Source organism: Sceloporus occidentalis, unplaced genomic scaffold (assembly GCF_023333645.1).
Source record: "Sceloporus occidentalis isolate IW3139 unplaced genomic scaffold, rSceOcc1.0.p SCAF_2, whole genome shotgun sequence".
NCBI classification, from domain to species: Eukaryota; Metazoa; Chordata; class Lepidosauria; order Squamata; family Phrynosomatidae; genus Sceloporus; species Sceloporus occidentalis.
Window position 1 is genome coordinate 32,633,639 of NW_028316982.1, and position 8,427 is coordinate 32,642,065.

The window sequence follows — 8,427 nt, forward strand, 5'->3', positions numbered from 1 at the left end:
TCTGGGCTGGTGTTGGAAACATCCCCCTTTCCCCCATACACCTTCACCCCATATTTTCCAGACTTTTGTGCCTAAGACTCTTGGGGAGTGAGTGAGATTGAAAACTCTTGTGCCATCATCTTTTGTTCCTGACCTTTGGGCCTCATGCCTGCTGCCTGGCTGCTAGGACTCTCTTGTTCCTGTTCTGAGAAAGAGTGCTGGATGCTGCCTCTTAAAGTATTGGACTGGAGACTACTGGTGTTCCAGCACCTTGATCATTTTCTGCTTACTGTGAGGGCAGATAGCAGAGTGGTCTGAAAAAATTATTGCCTTTTCTGTGGTGAATCAGATTGCCTTCTTCCATGTGACTATTAAATACTAACACCTACATAACAACAAAAATAATAATGAACTGCTGTATATCATTTTTCCCACATCACATCTGGAAGGCCACTATTCAAAGAGACAGGATGGGAGAAATACTGAGAACAAGCTTCCAAGAGGTTGTGGACTGTAAATATCCTATGTAAGTTTTTCAAAGTGTTGCTGCACTAAATTCTTAAACTGATTTGATATACTTCACATCAGAGAAATCCAGTTATGTGGGTGGAATGGGGTTCTCTTACAGAAACTTCTCAGCACTCTCCCCAGATTATTATTTTAATAGTTTCTATTTAATCATTCAGGTAGTTGCCTTGAGCCACAAGGAATTATATGCAACTGAATAGACCGCATGTTATTGGATGACAGATGGGCTGCTCTGTCTAGCAGCTGCCTGGAGCGGAACATAGAGATGGGTATTTTGTTCCCCATGTGGCCGATACTGAAACCAAGACTGCAGATTATTTTACCAGTTTGGATTTTACTTAGAAAAAGAGTCTTAGTTTTGTCAATTTCTCTTACAAGTAAAGAACAGGCTAACAACTGAAGAGGGGGCAAGCTAGTAACTTCTGAGGACTTTTCAACAAAGCTGGAATATTCACAGTTTCTGATAGATAACCAGATGTGAAATTTCCCTGCTACATATGGTAGGCAAACACTGATGTCTGTACTGAGTATATATGTACTTTTGTAAGAAAGAAGAATGCATACTAGAGCTTGGAAAATTGCTTGCAGGAGAAATAATAAGTCACCCCAGCAGTAATTAGTTACTATTATAATTGCTTTAAAAAGTAATTCTACTTTCTTGTTTATGAAAAACTAATCAGCAATTGTTTGGTTACTTTCAAAAATACATCTGAATTTTAAAAGCCTCTGGCTGTAGTTTGAGGTTGCAGTAGGTACAAGGTATAAATATAGCTGTGCCTATCCATGGCTCTCCCACGTGGACAGCCATTGAATTACAGGTGACAACTTAGGGAAGTCTCTTATAGCTTTGGGCTTAAGTTCATGTGTGAAAGCCAGTGTGGTGTAGTGATTTGAGCATTGGACTATGACTCTAGAGACCAGGGTTTGATTCACAGCTCAGCCATGAAACCCACTGGGTGACCTTGGTCAAATTACATGTTCTCAGCCTCAGGGTAAGACAATGGCAAACCTCCTCTGAACAACTCTTGCTAAGAAAACCTCATGATAAGTTCACCTTTGGGTCCCCAGTCAGAAATGACTTGAAGGCATGCAACAACAACAATGCAAGTCAGCCATTGGATCATTTTGGGTAGAATCGCTATAAAAACCTTCATGTGCAGCTGAGCCTTGAACAACATGCTCTGGTGTCTTCCTGTATCCTTGATTATTTGCTAGTTTTGACTCTTAGAAGTGCAGCAATTCTTTGTGCTGAAGAGTTACGAATGCATCAGAGAATGTATTGGTTTAGATACTCTGAGAGATCCAAAGTATCCACCCCTCAGAGGAAAGAGAAGAGGTAGGATAACCTCTGTAAGAACATGAGTTTATATCACAGAGGGGTCAGGACAGGTAAACTCATGTTCTTACAGAGGTTATCCTACCTCTTCTCTTTCATCTGTTGACTCTTCCCACTAATGAAGCTGGATTATTTTAGCACCTTAACTCTCCCATTTAATAACAGTCTTTAGTCTGTTTCTCCACATCATGGATGCCTTTGCTAATATCTCCTGTTACCTGCACTTTCATTACTATATCCTTCCCCCTGTAATTTTCCTTTTGCTTCTGTCCAAATTACTACTTGATTCCACATTTTCTGGATCCTAGCTCAGTTTACAAAGACGCTTGTGACCCATAACCTACCCACAGTTGCCCAGTGCTCAAATCACAGGGGAAAGGCAAGGCTCCTTAGGCTATCATGGCAACTGTGAAAAGACATCACTCCTGGACTCCTTCATTTTCGACCCTGCACTTCCATATCATGGCTTTTGACTCTGAGCAGATGACTCCAGAATCTTCCTGAAAATGAGAAGATGGTGGGATCTTTCACACTACAGATATCATAGTGCTATCATACCACTTTAATAGCTCTGTCTCCCTACACTGGATTCCTGGGACTTGCAATTTAGGGAGGGAAAATTAGAATTCTTAGCCAGAGAACTCACTGAACTACAGGCCTCAAGATTTCATATTATGCAGCCATGGCAGTTAAAATAGTGTCAAGGTACAGTAATTGTGTAGTGTGAAAGGAGCCCAGCTTCTCTGGGAGAGCAATTCCAAAGCAGATCACCAAACCTCATATTCTTGCGCTCCTGAAGAAGCAAATGACTGGAGGAAATGGTGCTAGTCCTTTAGGAAAACCAAATACAACACTTAAGGGGGTGAAGTCTTATGGACCTGTCCTTTGCTCCAGCCTATGGTTGGGGTAACTTGTCTCTTACTTTCAACATAGAGTTACTAGCCATGGTCCTAATTCCAAGCTAGGAATTGCTGTCCAGAGCAATAAAAGTGCTCCAGTCGAGATTTGTCCCAGTCAGATGGTTTGCATTGTGCCCTTTTGTCTGAGACTTTGGCTCATGAGATGATGAAATCCCAGAATAAACAGTACATTAGCTACTGTTTTAGACAGTGGTAATTTTGTCAAACCAGATAAACATCAAATGCTGGAATTTGTGGATTTTAGGAAGTCTGTCCATCCATCCATACCCCACTTTTCCCACAAAGCTGGGATTCATGATAAAAAGAAATGCACATAAACCGTTTATAGCTAAACACATACAAAAAGATATCACTAAAAGGGTATTAAACTGTATATAGGACCAAAACACTTATTTGAAAGCAAAGAATAATAGAAGTGCATCACACTAAGAAAAGCTCTTTGGAATAATCAGTCTCTCAAAACCTACTGCAATAAGAAAGGGTCATCACAGATAACTATCCTAATGAAATTGCCTGTTAAGCCTCCCTTATATGTGTTTTTCTGTTAACTTGTATCCTAAGCCTGTTTGAACATTTTGTTGTTGTTGATTTGATGTTCTTTCTGGAACTGAAATAAATAAAAGTGTTGTTTTTAAAGGTCTTTGCTCGCTGACTACAACAAGGAGGAAGCCAGCTTAACCTCCCTAGAAAGGGAATTCCAGAACCTGGAATCAGCTCTTCAGAATTTAAGCACTGTCACTTACAACCTTTACTACAACTGCACAGTGTAATAAGAAAATTAGTACTGGTGAAGAAACTGTCTTCCAGTATTGTTTCATGCCATTAGTTTAAGTGGCACGAAAATATATTAGGACATTCATCAGAAGCACTGTATTAGTAGAACCTGACTTCCAGATGCATTAGAATACAGCTAGACATGTTTGGTGGGGGTTGCAGTCCAACATAACTAGAGGGCACCAGATTAGGAAAGGTTCAATTAAAGATAATATTGGAGCTAGCAGTGATTCTTAAAAAGTAATTTGGGCAGGGGGAGGAATCCCCACCAGGAACTACCATTTGCCCCTCTCCTTCCAAATCCTTGGGCTGATGTCTTAGCTGGTGGCGGCAGCAATGTCTGGAAAGCAATGTCATGTTGATTTTCCCACATTGGCACATTGCTGAAGAAGCATCACTCTGGAATTTTGAGAAATTAAAAAAATGAGCTGCTTCTCAGTCACAGTCAGAGTTACCAAGTAAGTTCAGTGCAAAAATTACTTTTTTGAACTACAGCTCCTAGGGGCAATGCTGGATGGGGGATTCTAGGACCTGTAACCTAAAAAGTACTTTTTCTCAAACTGACATTTGGAGGCACAGCAGGTGACTGGATAGAGGCAGCAAGTGGCATCAGTGGAGGGACACAGGGAATTTGACAGTGGAAGCTTTAATATGGAGCCGGCCTCAAACAGAAATTTTCTTATAGTGACCCAGAGTCAGGGAGCAAGGAATATGTATATGTGGTTTGTCATTGCCTTCCTCTGAAACCTAGCAAACAACTAACCTGGTACAGTATTCCTAAGTGGTCTCCTACCCAGGTTCTAACTAGGCTGACCCTGCTTAGCTTTCCAGATCTGACAGGATCTGGTACCTTCAGGGTACTTAAGCAACAACTAGAGATTACTTCATCAGATAGGTGTTGTATTTAAAGTTCATTCCACAATAAAACTGAAATTGAATGTCAAGGTACAGACCATGATGCAAATTCTCCAGGAAGATAGGTAAACTGACAGTACCTGTTTTAAACAATGTTGTTTACTTATTACTACATGGCACAATTGATCTCTGGCAGACAGAGAAGTGTTGACATTTCCACAGAAACGACAGGGAGGGTGCTAACTTCACAGGCAGTCAGACATCAAACTACAAATCCAACTATTACCTGCATAGAGAAAAGAAATTCTGATGGCTTCTTTTGGAACGAAATGGTAAGGGGAGAGAGGAAAATTAGTTTAATTTAATTTTAGTTTAAATAATATAGTAAACTGAACATAGAAACCTCTCTAACAGGAAGTAGAACAAGCTAATTCATGGGAAAGAATGTGCGGTAGAAAGTAATATTTATAGTAGGAGATGGATCGGGGCATTGAAGAGGAATAGGTCATTAACAGATGATATGGCTTTGCATGCAAATAGCCCCAGTTTCAATTTTCAGCATCTCCAGACAGGACTGAAAAGGATTCCTTTCTGAAACCCTAGAAGATTGTTTCCTCTGCTATGTTTTGTGTGTGTGTGTGTTGCAAATGAACAGCTGCAGTAGTAGCTGAATGGTAGGTCAGCCATCATGGAGCATACTACTACACATCACAGCCCAGGGCTGCCATATGCAGCCTTAAAAACACTGAAGTATTAGCTTCTTCTTCAGCAGAAAAGAGATCCCTTTGGGTCATCCTGTCCCTGCCAGAATAGTTCCTGCCATTCTGGAATGAACGTTATTCAAAAGCAAACTCTGATGTATTCAGTGAAATTTACTGCTAGGAAAATGTGTACAAGACTGTAGCCCAATCTCTAGCCTACATGTAGTTTAGTGTGTGAACTGGTATGTATTTTCAATGCACGTTTGGACTGATGGTTAATTGTCTTCACTTTTCCATGCAAATTTACATCTATTTGCATCTATTTACCATCCCTCTGCCAAAAATGGACAACTTTTCAAGTGCATACAAAGCAGACAGAAAGCGACACATGTGATAATGCACATTTCTGCACATTTCAGCTGGACAGAAAGCCTTTTTCCACAGAGGTTTTTTGGGAGGGCTCTCACAAATAGCGCAAACTACTGCAAATTGCCAAATCACATTCTATTTGACTGGAATGAGGAATGTTTTAAACATGTAGACTAGCCCAAAGTAGACATTCTAAAAGGCCATTGGAATACATGGATATCTTTATGACAGACATGTTTTTATGTTTATTGATTAATTTCATTCTATTTATCTTCAGAGGCTAAAAAATTATATATTACTTTTCCCCAGCCATCACCAGTTTTATCCTCACAACAACACAACCTTTAGATTGAGAGGCTATAATTACCACAAGGTGACTACACAAATGTTATGGGGAAATTGGGATATATAATATGCATTGGGCAAAATGGGTAGGGCTGAACACAGAGCGCAGAAAGTGACCATGGATCTCAGAGAAAGTAGTAATTTTGAGCAGGGTCTGAACAAAGCATTATGTAATATTTCTTGTTAATTATGCTGTGTGCATATATGCATGTACACATAGTATTACACTGGTGTTTTTTTCAGATTTTCTCAAATTCTGTACATAAATTCCTCTGCTTAAAGTGGTAATTTTCTGTGTTCTAGATCATTAATCACCTTTGTCAGCATCACTGATCATGGCCTCATTTGCCTGGGCACACTCTTTTGGCCAAACGTTAATGTTGCTTTGCCATGTGTATCCCTGTTTTCATCTTAAATGTCCGAAGGAAAATCATTGAGGGGGAAAAGTGCACGGGGATCAGGCTGTTTCTCTTATGGAAAGTTCAGTGCTGAAAATAGGTGCATGAATGAGGATTTTTATGTAGCTGCCTATGCTTCCCAATTTTTGTATTGTTCATTTATTACCTTTTTATACCACCCTGCTAGAATAGCTCACATGTGGAATTCTAGTATTGTTTTTGGAACCACTTTTGGGTCCCAATCTTCTTGACCAAGGCTTTATTGGCAACCAGCTGAACCTGCAATTCTACAAAAGTGTTTTGTTAGATGCAGGTATATCTATTCAACTTAGCTTCTGAGCATAATTTTTTCATATGCTCTGCTCAAATTAAAATCATTAGGAACTTGACAAATACTTTGCCATTAAATCATTATTGTTTTTATTTGCTGCAAATATAGATTTCAGTTAAATGTTCCACCTGCACCTAAGAAGACTAAAGGGAGAAGAAAAGGAGGTCATGTCTACTTACCTTTAATAGTTATGAAATTTGGCCATTGCAGTTTGTCAATGAGAGATTAAAAATGAGTTCACTAGTTCTCTTTTATGACATTCCTAAGAATAGATGGGCTGCTTTGCTTGGCATCTGGTCATTCTAACCATAGCTGAGACACTAGGGAGAAAATGTTGTTGTCAACTTCACAAAGGGCCTTTTCCATCTCGGCCCCTGGGATCTGGAACACCCTTCCCGAGGAACTCCGCTCCACCACCTCCCTGGATCTCTTTAAAAAGAGACTTAAGACCTTCCTGTTTCGGCAAGCCTTCCCCGATGTCCCTTGATACTATGTGACTCCCCCCTATATCTACAGTATTATCCAGCGCATTTAGCTGGCCTGGATCTGATGTATGGTTTTAATTTGTAATTTTGAAATGTTTTTTCTGAAGTTTTATTTATGTATTGCAATTTTTACCCTGTATTTTGTATTTGTCATTGCAATTCTTATCTGTACAACGCTATGATGAATGCGGAATAGCGGTTTATAAATAAAACTTATTGTTGTTGTTGTTGTTTTGTTGTGTGCTTTCAAGTCACTTCCTACTTATGGCAACCTAAAGGTGAACCTATCATGGGGTTTTCTTGGCAAGTTTCTTCAGAGAGGGGTTTGCCACTGCCATCCTCTGAGGCCGAGAGAGTGTGACATGTCCAAGGTCACCCTTCCTTGGAGGTCTTTAAGCAGAGGGTAGATTGCCATCTGCTGGGGATGCTTTGATTTGGATTTCCTGCATGGCAGGGGGTTGGACTGGATGGCCCGTGGGGTCTCTTCCAACTCTATCATTCTATGATTCTATGATTCTACAGCTAAACAGGGATTTGAACGCTGGTCTCCAGAATCATAGTACAAAGCTCAAACCACTACACCATGCTGGCTCTCAGAAAATATTATTTGCAGCAAATAACCTCTTATCACCCTAGCTTCACATATGTAAATGTATTAATTAAAGGAAGAAATACAACATGAACATACAAGATTTTCCATATAAGAGCTGTAAAGCATCTCAGTAAGGGGGGGATACAGACCGGCCCTTTGTTCCAGCCTGTGGGTGGAGTCACAGCATAGTGTCCGCATGCTCGATGTCATGACCTCACCCCATGGTACTATTTTGGTGTGCACCCGTTTACACAGTGTGCACCATGATGCCACAGTGGCACAGCGGCCAAACAGTGTAGCACGGAAGAGGCATCACCATGGCATGCCGGTGTGCCTAGGACGCCCCTTCCAGGATGCTGAAAAGAAGCTTCTTTTTGCAGCTTCTTTTTGTGTCCTCTGGAGGCTGCGGCACGCAGTTGGCGCAGCCCCAATCTGGGTTGAAAAGGGGTGGCTGCATGCCGCCCGTCTGTATAGCCCCTGAGTGACAGAGCAAAATTCCCACTTTAGAATGAATGGACTTCAAGAAAAGCTACTTGGGTCTCTTTTCACAGCTTGCTCAAAATTCATCTTGCTCTTCCATTGTCCAGACCCCTCTCCTTTGCATGTCACACTTTCAACTTCTAAGTCCCAGCTGTGTTTTTTATGACTCCAGTCTCAGGAAATCTCATTATAGTCCACAGCAGTTCGCAGTTTATGTCATTGCTAACCACAGCAACTGTGTTTTAAATGAGCTTTCCCTGCAAAGAATACTGTAAGCTACTATTTCAAGGGCAATTACAGGCAAATTAATAAATAAAAGCTCTTTAGTGTGTTT